General features: G+C 41.2%; 1 protein-coding gene across 1 annotated transcript in view; it reads right to left on the bottom strand.

Moving 5' to 3' along the window:
• mrtfba (myocardin related transcription factor Ba) overlaps positions 1-864 on the bottom strand; it is a 39354-nt gene extending 38490 nt beyond the window's left edge. The window contains exon 1 of the mRNA XM_007893691.2: positions 706-864. The gene's annotated coding sequence lies outside the window, so the exon portion shown is untranslated. The remainder of the gene's footprint in view (positions 1-705) is intronic.
• Positions 865-12989: the final 12125 nt, after the last annotated feature.

Raw genomic sequence — 12989 nt, forward strand, 5'->3', positions numbered from 1 at the left:
TTCAAGCCCCACGTCAGGGCATTGATTGTATTGGAGTGTCATGGGTCCAATACAGTCCTGGAGGAATGCTGCTTAGTTGGAGGTGCCATCCTTTGGATCAGATGTTAAACCGAGATCCCATCTGCCTATTCAGGTGGACATTAAAGATCCAAAGAGAAGGGACTTTCTTCTGGTGTCCAAGGCACACATCCCTCAGAGAGAATTGTTCCCATACTGATTGTTGTTGTTGGCTGTTTGTGGAACACGACTGTGTGCAAATTGACTTCTGTGTTCTCCTATAAATACTTTGGGAGGTAAAAATCCTGTGCTTTGAGGTGTTTGACGACAACCCACAGCCTTCTGACTCAGAGGTGAGAGGGCTACCAACTGAGCCAGGATTTCACCGAGATATGTAAATATATGTATTTTCAGTTGAATAGTGGCGAGTCAGTTTCCAGAGACGGAAAGACCATCTAACTTGGAAAGTTTTCCTCGTTCTTTGAACCAGCTATCCTGTACGCATCCCTATATCATGTAAAGATAAGCAAAAAGGATAATGATTCATTGTAAACAGAACTCGGTGGCTTAATTTGAAGACTGCGCCAAGAAGATTCAGGCAGTAGCTTAGCCTTAGGGATGGCCTTTTTCATGTTTGACAAAATCCCTTTCCTCGTGCCATGTCAAGGTTAGATTGATCAACAATCTCAGTAAAGTCTTAAAATTTACCCTCAGCACACTGCCTGCTGTGTGGCCTGGGACGTCCTCCCGACGTGAAAGGCGCTCGATAAATGGAATCTTGTTGTTGTTGTTTCCTCTGAAGCTCAACCTTCACGTTACCACTGCTGTGTGGAATACTCCACCATCGATATAATCTTGGAGAAATCAGCCAGTTACCTGCATCAAAGAAACAGCATTCAGATTACAGTAATGCAAAAATGCGTAACTTGGACTTAAATGAGGCACAAATAGCAAAGCAAAATTTCCCCCATCCATGTTTTTGTTCCTTTTCGCTCCACTGCTCCAACAGGCACTGACTCATACTTTGCTACAATCCCACGTACACTGGAAATCATTCCATATATCACATCACAGTAAAACTAGATAGTGAGGTTTATTTTCCCCGTTATTTTTGTGAAATTCAACCAAATAAAATATTTTATTATTGAGGTTCAGTAAAATGGGGCTGTGCAATTTAGCTTTAACCACAAATGTTCTTTGGATGCTACTGTACTATTGGGTTAATGTGCATTGTACAGCGATCTAGTGTGTACTGCTTGTTAAAAACAGCGACATATTCTTCACATCTTTACAATGGGATTTCCAGTTAAAAAGAGACTTTGAAGAGTTTTTTTTTAAAAGCAAAAAGTGGTAAAATATTCCTCAAATGTCCATTTGAATTATTAGTCTAATAATAGGAATATAGGAAATAATATATATAATAATTGTAAGAAAACTAATATTTTGATTACAATTAGTTAATAATGCAAATTGGCTACAACTGTGTTTTGCTCTTGTTTAATCTACTGCTTGCTTTTATTGGCATTACATCTTGTGCCTGTTGCTGAATTGAAACTGAATAAGAAATATGCAATTTGATTTAATGAGACTTAAAAGAGCTAAGCAAAATTTCCCTCTTCACATTAGTGTTCCTTTGCGCTCCCATGTTTCTGCAAGCACTGACGCATACTTGGGTACAATCCCACATACAATGGAAATTGTTGAGTACATCACATCGCATGTAAATCTAGATAGTGAGTGTTGGAGGACTTTTTCACCACAGAGGTAGGAATTACAGCAGAGTCTTGACTCTATCCACATCAGATACACGCAGACAAACGTTTCAGGAACAGGAATCTTGACTGATTTTTCTCGACCTTACCCTGCAGTCACTCCAGATAATTGCGCAGGCCACCAACTTTAAGTGGTTAAAAATAAAATGTCTTTTTCTATGGGCTTCCAAAAGTACAAAAAGTACGTTTTTGTAACCGACATCTCAATCAAATGATAATGCTCACATCAAGAGGACTATACCTTCCTATCCATCTAGAAATCCATAGTCTTTGAATTTTTGGCTCTATCTTAATACAAGTGACTTAAAAAGATGTGTTTAAATCAGATTAAACATTGGGAAGAAGCAGCGCTCAACAGCGCTCAACAATTAAACTTAAGATGTCCTTTGAACCCAAAGAACTTCTGACCCCAACGTGCCATCAAGAAAGCACTAACAAAATGTAATGGCTCGAGGATTTAGTTCATGGCAATTTTTAAAAACCTATAATTTAAAAACGTATAGTATTTTAGACTTCTCACACTTCGAGCGAGTATCGACTCCCTATTATGTAACCATTGAACATACAAAAATTTCGGAAGAATGTAAGGTATGGAAACAGGCCACTTGGCCCAACCAATTCAGCCGGTATTTATATTCCATAGGAGTCTCCACCCATTCTTTGCTCCCTCCCATACCTTTCTATCCACCACTTCCTCTTGAATGCATCTACACAACTGGTTGCAACTAACTTGTTGAATTAACATGAGATACTCAGCTTCTTCATCAACAAACCCCACACCTATTTGTTTTCATGACTATAAAAAATAAAATGTGAATTTCATAAATTTGAAGAGCCTAGAATAAAGATTTTATTGTGATGTCTTCTCTACAACAAATAATTAGTAGCTGGTAGTAAACAACTCAAATCCAGTACATCTTTTGCCACAAAAGATCCAGTCAATCCACTTTACAATATAGCGCTTTGAGATGTTTAAACAATGTGATAAAGCACTATATCAAATGCAAGGATTATTACTATTATGACATTGTGCAAGTGCAGGACAACTGACCACAGTCCCGAATCCAAACAGTTATATGAACATTTTCTACCACTGTTTCTCTCTTTCCAAAGACAACTATTAATACCCTATAAAAGTGCTTCCTCAACTGTTCTACAGTAATTAGAGAACATTTTCAGATGACCAGAAGAAGCTACAGTATGTGTATGTGAGCTTTTTATAGGGCAGGGGAGTGTTGAGGTAGCATTCTGGGAAGGATGGAAATATTCTCCATGATTGGGATCACACATGCATTTCTGTATGAAGCTGGCCAGGTATAATAATGGTGTCTACGATACCATGAGTTGAGAATACGCCATTCTTCTTGAACCAAAATCATTATATCATATTAATTTCACTTTACTTAGAACCTGTACAAATGTTGAATTTAGTTGAGCAGTCTCCAGTGCTTTACAATGACGAGACCGTACAAGGGTCTGTTCAATAAAACAGCTGTGCAGAATTATTCATGCAGAATCTGGTGAACTATATACATTTTAATATGATTTATCTTCAATAACAATTACAAGGCCAGATACACCTCATCCAACCAAATGATAGCTCTGTGGGTATTGACAGTAATTGATAGTTTATGAACAAGACTTTGTTTGATCTCTAGCCTCTGTTTCAGTAGGACATCGTAGTAAGGTTACAGAAAAGAAGATGTGATGATTTTTAATGCATGAACCTAGAGAGTGAATTCTGCATACTACGTGGCTCGTAATATCCAAACACAATTAACCCAATCCCTTCTTCTTCAGCATCTACATTAACTATTGCTTTAAGCTATTTGATTTGCTAATGTGTCTTGTATCCTGCGTTAAATCTGGAACTTAATAGATGGGAATTTGTAGCTGTCATCTGGATAATGATCAGAAGCAGCAACCTTGATCAATTTCCTATCCTTCTATAATACAATGTACTGAAATTAATGACTCCTGACTCACTACCACCGAGTTAGGCTAACTCAGCAGCTATTATGGAGCAAAGCTCATCTGCAATTGTGTTCCCTCACTGAGCTATCGGGGGACAAAATCTTTTTTAAGCAATCTAAAGTTACAAACTTTTTTCAGAATAGCTTTTCTGCATGACTCATGGAATCAGCAGTTAACACTTCTGCCTGAAGAAATGCTGCTAACTACAAGTTAATTATGGTGTCCCGGCAAAGTTCAATTCATCAGTTCAATACATTCCTAAAAATAAGTTGAAACAAAGGATTGCTCCATTCTTTTGCAAATCTGCTGCTAATTTTGCCTTTACGTATTGAAGTACATACATCCTTTTATACAGTAAGCAAATCTGCTCATACATCAGCTTCTAATAAGATCCGTTTCCCTGCTCCTTCCTGTTGATTTCAATGGTACCATAAGCCATTTTAAAGCATTAATCTCCCATCTGCTAATTCTAAATACACAAGGGGAAAAAAGAAAAAAAAACTGATCAATCATTGATGCCAGGGAAAGAATACAAGTATAAATGCTGCCAAAGACAAGCTAGCATCCCGGATTTCAGTTATTTATCATGTTGCAGATGAAAAAAAAATATAGGCTGGTTAATAATCTCTGGGATGTAGATCCAAATCCAAATCAGACTGATGGCAAGACAGTCTCCTCTGACATCTGCACGGAGTTTCTGTAAGACCACAGAAGATAATTCAGCACTGACTAGGCTTACCATACTCAACTGGAGCACAGAAGTCACTGGTGCTGGAAATTGAAATGTTATTTAATGAAGAAGAAAATGGTGCTTATTTGAGTTCAGGGTTCAGCACATTGTTTGGGCAAAATAGATGAAACATTATCCAGCATCAAACCTGTGCTGTGCATGACCTGGGAGCCCAAGGCTGCTAAATCCAGGTAAAATACTCATTCCTTGATACCTCGCAGCTCGATAAGCAGAAAACAGTGCCAATCCTGAAATAAATAAACCTAATGGCTGTAAATAGCTTCCATGTTTTTAAGACGTATCCACTGCTCTATAAATACAAATTATATTTGCTTCTATTTGTATATATCGATCTCTTTAGGTTGGTATTTTTACAGATAGATTTCATTGCTATTATGTTTAGTCATTATCTCTGGTGGCAAAGTATTTTTCACAGCATTGTCGTATTCAGTGGGTAAGGTGACAAATACAACAACTTGCACTTATATATCGCCCTCCACGCAGGGTAGCATCTCAGAGCGCTTAACCTGAGTCTGAGTCTGAGCTGGGGGAGAGGTGGCCGTAAGCACGGTTGAAGAGGAAAGTTTTCAGGCGGGACTTGAAAAAGGGGAGAGAGGGGGCAAGGCAGAGGGATGGAGGGAGAGTGTTCCAGAATTTCGGGGCGTAGTGGCTGAAAGTGCGACCTCCGATCTTGGGGCGGAGGGTGCGAGGGACGAGTAGGAGGCCGGTGTCAGCCAAGTGGAGGGGTCGGGTGGTGGATTGGGGAGTGAGGAGGTCGGAGATGTAGGGAGGGGCCACAGAGTGAAGGGATTTGAGTGTGAGGATCCTGAAGTCGATCCGTTCGGTGATGGGGAGCCAGTGGATCCTGGGCCAGAACTGGTGAGATGGGGGTACAGAGTTTGGTCCGGGTCAGTATGTGGGCGGCAGAGATCTAAATGAGTTGAATCTTTTGAATGGTGGAGCTGCGGAGACCGGTGAGGAGTGAGTTGGAGTAACCCAATGGGGAGGTGACAAGCGCATGCACGAGGGTTTCGGCTGCATTTGTGGTAAGGTACGGTCAGAGGCGGGCAATGTGGCAGAGGTGGAAGAAGGCGGTCCTGGTCAGGGACCAGATGTGGGGGAGGAAGGACAGCTGGGGGTCAAACCAGACACCCAGGTTGCGCACCGGTTCTTTTGAATGGTGGAGTGAGGGGGAGCCCAGGGAGGTTGAGGAGTTTAGATCCGCAGGAGTGAAGATGTTGACGGGAGCCGAGGAGTATGGCTTCCGTCTTGTCCACACTCATCTGCAGGAAGTTTACAATCATACAGGCTTTGATGTCTGCCAGACAAGCTGATAGAAACCACTTCCTGAGATGAAACGGAGGCAGTTTGTTAAGTAGGATCCGAACCATGCGAGTGCGGTCCCACTAAGGTGGACATGGGAGGAGAGGCGGTGGAGGAGGATGGAGTGGCCGACTGAAAAGGAACCGACAAGCTCCTGAATTCTGTTAATATATTTTCGGAATCGCAATATATTTTGACAGATCAATCTCATAATTGACAAGTGCTTCCTTGTGATAACAAGGTTTCGACGATGTGTTCTAAATGTGTATTTTAAATTGGGAAAGAAGTGGCGCAGGAAGGAAAGCTGCACCTGCACGAGCAGAGCAGCAGATGGTTTCTGGGATGGTGACTCACACGCTGACGGATGTAAATGATTGTGCATAAAGGGCTCGCAGCTAACCAGATGGGAATTGTGCTCGACATGTTTCTTCCTTCCATCGTTTGTTCTCCTGTTAGTCGAATAGCTATGAACGTATCACGTTCTCTTAAAATAATTTGAAAACCTTAAGACCAGCCATGACATAGGCCAATAAATTAATGTCATTCCTCTAACTTTTCTATTTGTGCCCTCGGCACCCGTCCCTCCCGAATCCAACCCCCCGGCTCAGGTGCAAACCCTTAACCGTTCAGCTTTTTGGGATATCCTCCCAACATGAACAACAACAACAAGACTACATTTGTATAGCGCCGTTCACGTCGGGAGGACATCCCAAGGCGCTGGACGTGAAACGTACTATCCACATGCAAACGTCTATCCAAGCAATTGTTTCAAATGACGCTTTAAAACTTTGCAGCCACACATCTCTTGCATTTGATCGACTGCAACACAGAAAACAGCTTCTTTTTTTTTAGGAAATTTATATTTTTGCAATCAATATTGCGAATAGCTTTGGCGATGGTGATAAGCTTCTTGAAGGTACTTTGAATTAAATACAGTGTATTCTATTCCAGAACTTACATATTTCCAGATATTCACTAAAAATGAAACACAACAGTTGCCAATTATAGGATACACTTGAAAGGATTTAGAATGCATTTGCCTTTCCGACGAGCGAGTGGTACAAAATAGCACGACAAAAGTAGCCAAATATAAGGGAGATTTAGTTTTAACGGCTATTATTATTGAGACAAAATGTTTTTTTTTTCAGTTCCTGAATAGAAGGAAACTAAACAGTAGCAATACAGTGCAGTAAAACAACAACGAGCGTTTATATAGCTCTCCTCGCATGGGGGTGGGAAGCCGCTGCAATTGCTTAACAGTGGCGGAGCCTGACGCTGAGCCAGGGAGAGAGAGAGACGATGCGATGGGAGGCATGGTCGAAGAGCATGGTTGAAGAGGAAGGTCTTCAGGTATGATATGAAGATGGACAAGGCGGGGGCAAGGCGAAGGGATTGAGGCTCAGAGTTCATAACAGCTGAAAGCACGGCCACCGAGGGTGGATCGAACGGGCGGGGAGACGTCCAGGAGGCCAGCTGAGCGAAAGGGACAGGTAGCGGAGCACTCCCGGGAGTGCGAGGTAATGGTCAGAGACAGGTGATGAGGCGGAAGTGGAGGAAACGCAAGGGATGTGGGGTAGGAATGACAGCTGGGGACAGCTGAACCTGACGCCAAGATTGCACGCAGGTTCAGTAAGTCTGAGGGATAGATTTGGAGAGGTTAACAAGGTCAGAGTCACAAGATGAGAAGATGTCGATGACCCAGATGGAACTTCTAGCCCTTGAACCTTGCACGAGCAATTCAACCAATGAGTTTCTCATCCGTACTTCTTGAGAAACAGTTTAAACCGAAACGGTTCTGCGGCCAAAGACGCTGCAGGTTCAATTTTCTAATGATAGCTAAGATTTGCACACAATCTTCATTAGCTGGGAGCTATTGGCAGAGCAGTATTCCCAGATGCTGAGAGCTTCCTGTGGACTGTGCAATGTTTCTTAGACTTTCTTGATGACTTTCCTGTATCCCCAAAGGGCTAAACAGATGCAGACAAGCATGAAAACAATTGGGTTATTTGGCTAACTAGCAAAATGGTACAAGTCACAGCGAGATAATAATAATATAATAATCCTTGCATTTGATTTAGCTCTTTTCGCATCTTCTGGACGTCTCAAAGCACTTCACAGAATATGCTGTAAAGTGAATTGACTGTGTATTTGTGGTGAATGTCCTCCAGAGAAAGGGTGGGGGGGGAGGGGGGGAGGCGAGAGAAAGGGTTGGGCGAGAGAAGGGGGAGGGGTGAGAAAAGGGGAGGGCGAGAGAAGGGGCCGAGGGAGAGGAGCGAGAGAGGGGGAATGAGAGAGGGGACGAGAGAGAGAGGGGGGGGGGGCGAGAGTGGGGAGCGAGAGGGGAGGGGGGGGTGGCGAGAAAGGGGGGGAGGCGAGAGAGGACCTATAAGCGCCACAGTGGGTGCTTGACATTAAAAAGTGCTATTTTTGTGTTGGGAGGTATATCCCCAGGGAAGGTTGTTTGATTGATTCCATATCTCACATGCTTTAGAAATTCCTCACGTCCTATTTTTACAATAGAGCGTGTTACCAACCGAGCCAGGCTTGACACCACAAACCGCACTATTAAAAATCGAGTCAACATCATCTGTAGTCCTCGCGCGACAAACTCCCGGGCAAATAAAAAGTATTCATTGAAACAGTGACCTTTATATTATTCTTATTCCAGCTTTTGCTGTAACATTGTTTTTCTTTTAAGAAAAATGAGATTATTAATCATCATATGGTCGAGAGTATTTGCTAAGAATGACAAGAATTTGCTGCCTCGGTCTTCTAGTCTTCGTGAGTAACAACAACTTGCAATTACCTAAAGCCCTTGAAGTCGAACTGAGCCTTAGAGTCAAAAGCTCGGTTCACTCTCTGCTGAGTTGGGTGATGTGGTCAGGGATGTCAACAGACTGTAGTGGACAAACCACTAACTATACAATACACTGAAGTTGCCTGAGCCTGAAATAGTAACCATCAGTAACATCCTTTTAAAATATAGATTGCGGCAAAAACAGACGAGAAGTTTTGTAAATTTACATCGGATTGGTAAGAAAACGCTTCAAGAACCGTTCCATAAATATTTACAAAGGTTGGCTTTCCTGGAACAAGTAATCCATGCTCTATGTGCATTGCTCAAACAACCTTTTCCCTGAAACAGGTGAAACGTGTATCTTATAATGGATTCATCTGGACGCGATAAACCTTCTACTAATTGAAATGAACATACACACTAGAGGAAAGAGATATGTCTTCCTTAAGTACAGGTTATAATTAAACTGTTATGTTGAGGAATTCTTGCAAACCTGCGGTGATGAGAGATCACGCTTTAAATGGAAGAGAGAAAGAACAGGAATATAGACATATAATGAATTAAGAGAAAGACAGTCAATAGGGCAGAGTCTGAAGTTGAGAGGAATTTATCAGATAAGACCAGATCAGTGAAAGAGAAAAACCTGGGAACAAAAGCCAAAACTGAATAGGAATAAGCAAGAATATTTACTGCCTTCAAGCCAGACTCCCTCGGGAAAATATCTTCCGATAAAGAATATGTACAAAGCACAATTCAGGGCTAAGCAAAAGTAAATCATTCTGAACAAACAAAAGACATGTCGAACTAGTTAGAAAAAAAACAAGCCCTCCAGACTAGAAATGATAACTTCCAGAATGATCAGTCAGTTTTCTTTCCAGTTTTCCACAATGCAGACACCGACTTGCAATAAATAACTCTGAGATCACATACATAATCTATGGTAAATCAAAGTACAAGAAATGCTTTGCAGTGGTGATCTAACGTTAAAATTGTTACCTTCTGATGCTTCAAATTGGTTCCACATTCCTCGTAACTCTGAAATGATGCAACAGCATGAGACTAAATACCATTAAGAGGAAAGGAAAACTGATAAACTAAAGAAGACCCAGTTTATTTCAAATTGATAAATGTTGCACAGGTACTGCACAACGTTTGGAATGGAAAGTAAGACGCCTCTATTAATTGGTTAAAACGTGGCATGTCATTAAATTACAAAGGTCACAAGTTGTTTGTTTCAGTGAATTGACAGTGAATAAATAATCCGATGTCCTTCTTTGAGCACTGTGGTAACGTGTGTTAAACTGTGAGGTTATTTAAGTGTCAATTCAACGGTTTACAAACTGTCAGTGTCAAACAAACACTCTCTGCTTCCTCCCTCATTCCAGGTCTTCTGATAAGATGGATTTGCAGAATACTGTACTTCCTCACTGCCCCCAGTTTTATGCACCAACTTTCAGCGCTGATTCAAAAAAATGTTACCATAGAAACCCGCAGTGCAGTCCTAATACTGAATGTTCTCACGCAGCAAGCACAATATACAAATTTCAGCTAAAGGGAATTTGGAAATACGGTTAAAAATAAATAGCATTAAAGATGATTTGATGATAAACAAGTGATACCATACGTGGATTGTTTTTAGATTAAGAAAAAGGACAAATTGGATCAATTACAACGCTGAAGTATCGTTGATAGCCACTGAATATTTCGATTCATTTGTGCATTTTAAAGATTTGCCTGAAGCGAGGCTGGTTGCTGCTGTTGCGCATTCGTCTCGTTTCGAAGCCTCTCAGAATCTTCCAAGAAATATTTGTATCCGTGAATAATCCTGAAAATGATTGTCGAGATCGAAAAGTGTGGCGAGCTGCAGATCAAAGTGATGACTAATTATAGTTACCAAGGCAACACACAACCAGATGAAAAAAATAAAAAATAATGGTGCCATCAGAAAAGTAAAGACGTACTCTGTTTGGGAATTGTTCTAATGAGATACTGACCCCGGTCTGCAAAATTATTTTGGGGGGAGGAATGCCTGGTACTATGGCTCTCACGACTGACAAGCATTGGAGACAATACAGACCCCGCACCCACCCCCTCACTCGAAACATACAACATTACAGACGCCTTTGCTGATTCCTTCTCTATTGCTGGCAATACCCGTTACCTTTGGCAGCAGTGAAACCGGATGTTTTCAATCAGTCGACTCCAAGAGAGGAATATATCGGCACAAACCTGCTCTCCTAAGAGGTGGCTTTACTGAATTCTGATTTGCAGCACAGCAATAGTCTAGTTTCCAAATCTATCAGCTGACTGTGATCACCAAACCAAGTGTAGATGTCAAGTCATGGTCCTCTTGTGCTCCTTCAGCTAGCTCCTACACTTACCTACCTTACCTGTCCATCTTTACAATGAGATGCTATTACACAGTTTTTCCATCTCAGCTTTGTCCTTCCATACAACCGTTTCCAAACTAGCATCAATTCCATAATCTTCTGAAAATGCCAACCCTTGAGCCAATCAGTACAAAATGCTCTGCTCATCATATCATCCTTTATATAACCGATTTGATTTCCACGCTCAGGTATTCAGAGTTGGCCACTCTGTTCTGCTCGCTGATGCAATGAAACTCACATAAGTCGTATCAGTCGGGACCATAACATTTAATATGACTTAAGTGATGCGGGCAAACATGTGTAAACCATATAAAATCCGATTTAATCAATAATCTACACCACACATGTGTAATTCAATGCAGAATGTAGGTGACCATGCGGTGATAGGTCAAGACTATATTTCCATTCAATGGATCTTGACCCCACCGCCACATGCGCATTTACCAGCAAGCATTGGAATTGCATTGAATCGCGGGAAATGAAGTTCTTCTGCGCATACGGCGACAGATCATACATTTCTTGTGATTCAATCAAGTTATAGTAGCAAAACTTATGAGAGTTTCACTGTACTGAACATTCTCTTGCACAATAATGAACATATTGCTCTGGTTGAAAATTTTATTGATAGACTATTTGGGAGAGGATAGACTGATTTTCTCTTTGACCCTCATTTCTTCAACCAACAAATCATTTAAAACATCCCTCCTTGTTTTGTGCCTGAAGATTTCCAGCAATTGCTCTATCCTCTTAACAATATAATTGGAATGTCCTGAAGCTTGTTGAATAATTGAACGTTTAGTTTACTTTTTTCTCCCATTAGCAGGTAACTGCCAGTGGATTTATTGCACAGGACTTGGAATCTCTTTAACACAGTGGGAATTCATAACACTTTAACTTTACTGCTGTATTGTTTTATCCGATGTTGTGTATTGTTTTATCCGATGTTGCAGACTCTGAATGAGATTTTCTTCTGTGACAACATAACAGGCATATCGCTTTTTTCAAACTGACGAACAAATAGAGGACCGGGATAATTAGAACCCATTTAGAAAACTTTAGATATTATAACCACCCCCCCAAAAATATGGAACAGATCTCACTCTCATTCCTTACCATCTGTAAGGGATTAGAGCAGAAGGTCTCACATATTTTCTTTGCACAACATGGTGGATTGATTTTCAAACAAATTATTACATTAATTTACAAAAGATGCTGCTAAATATTTTTCAGTTTAATCCATTACATGTTGGCATTTGGAGCATTTAACCTAACCCGATTGTTCTGAACTGCCAGGTTATATGCATGTTTTTTTCTTGTATATTCTTAATGATTTTTAAAGGGATGTTACATTACAATACCACATTACAATACAAAATTATATTTGTGCAGCGCCTTTCATGTCGGGAGGACGTCCCAAGGCGCTGAACAGTCAGGGATTAGGGATTAGGACCAAATACCGTCGATTGAAAGTACTGCACAGCATCTGGTGCCTATATCATCGACTCAACATTTGCTGATGCAGCCCCTAGTTGTTAAAAGAACATTTACAGTACTTTTATTAAGTTAATGTGGTCTAAGTTAAAAACACTTCTTTTGTAAGAGTGAACAACACAAGCACGGTCACCAATATAATGAATCAGCCAGACCACGTACCAGCCGGCCGGGATACACGAAGCAACAGACCGGCTTCAGCAGACGAGTTCCTGAAGTGAGTTCTCTCTCTATTCCTGATCCCAACCCCCAGCTGCGGTGCACATCCCTCACTGTCCAGAGCTTTGGGATGTCCTCCCGATGCGAAAGGCGCAATACAAATGTAATTTGCTGTTGTTGTATTAGTTAGGAAAACATATAGAGTGGAAGAAAATAAGGAGATTGGAAAGGGAGACGGGATTGGAGAGTGGTCAGGAGCTGAGTAGGAAGAATCCCTATTCTCGTTAATTTGCCTATCCCTCCAAGTCCTGCAAAATCCCGTTAATATAAATCTCCAAGACAACAAATGGGAGCCG

Source organism: Callorhinchus milii, unplaced genomic scaffold (genome assembly GCF_018977255.1).
Source record: "Callorhinchus milii isolate IMCB2004 unplaced genomic scaffold, IMCB_Cmil_1.0 Scaffold16, whole genome shotgun sequence".
NCBI classification, from domain to species: Eukaryota; Metazoa; Chordata; class Chondrichthyes; order Chimaeriformes; family Callorhinchidae; genus Callorhinchus; species Callorhinchus milii.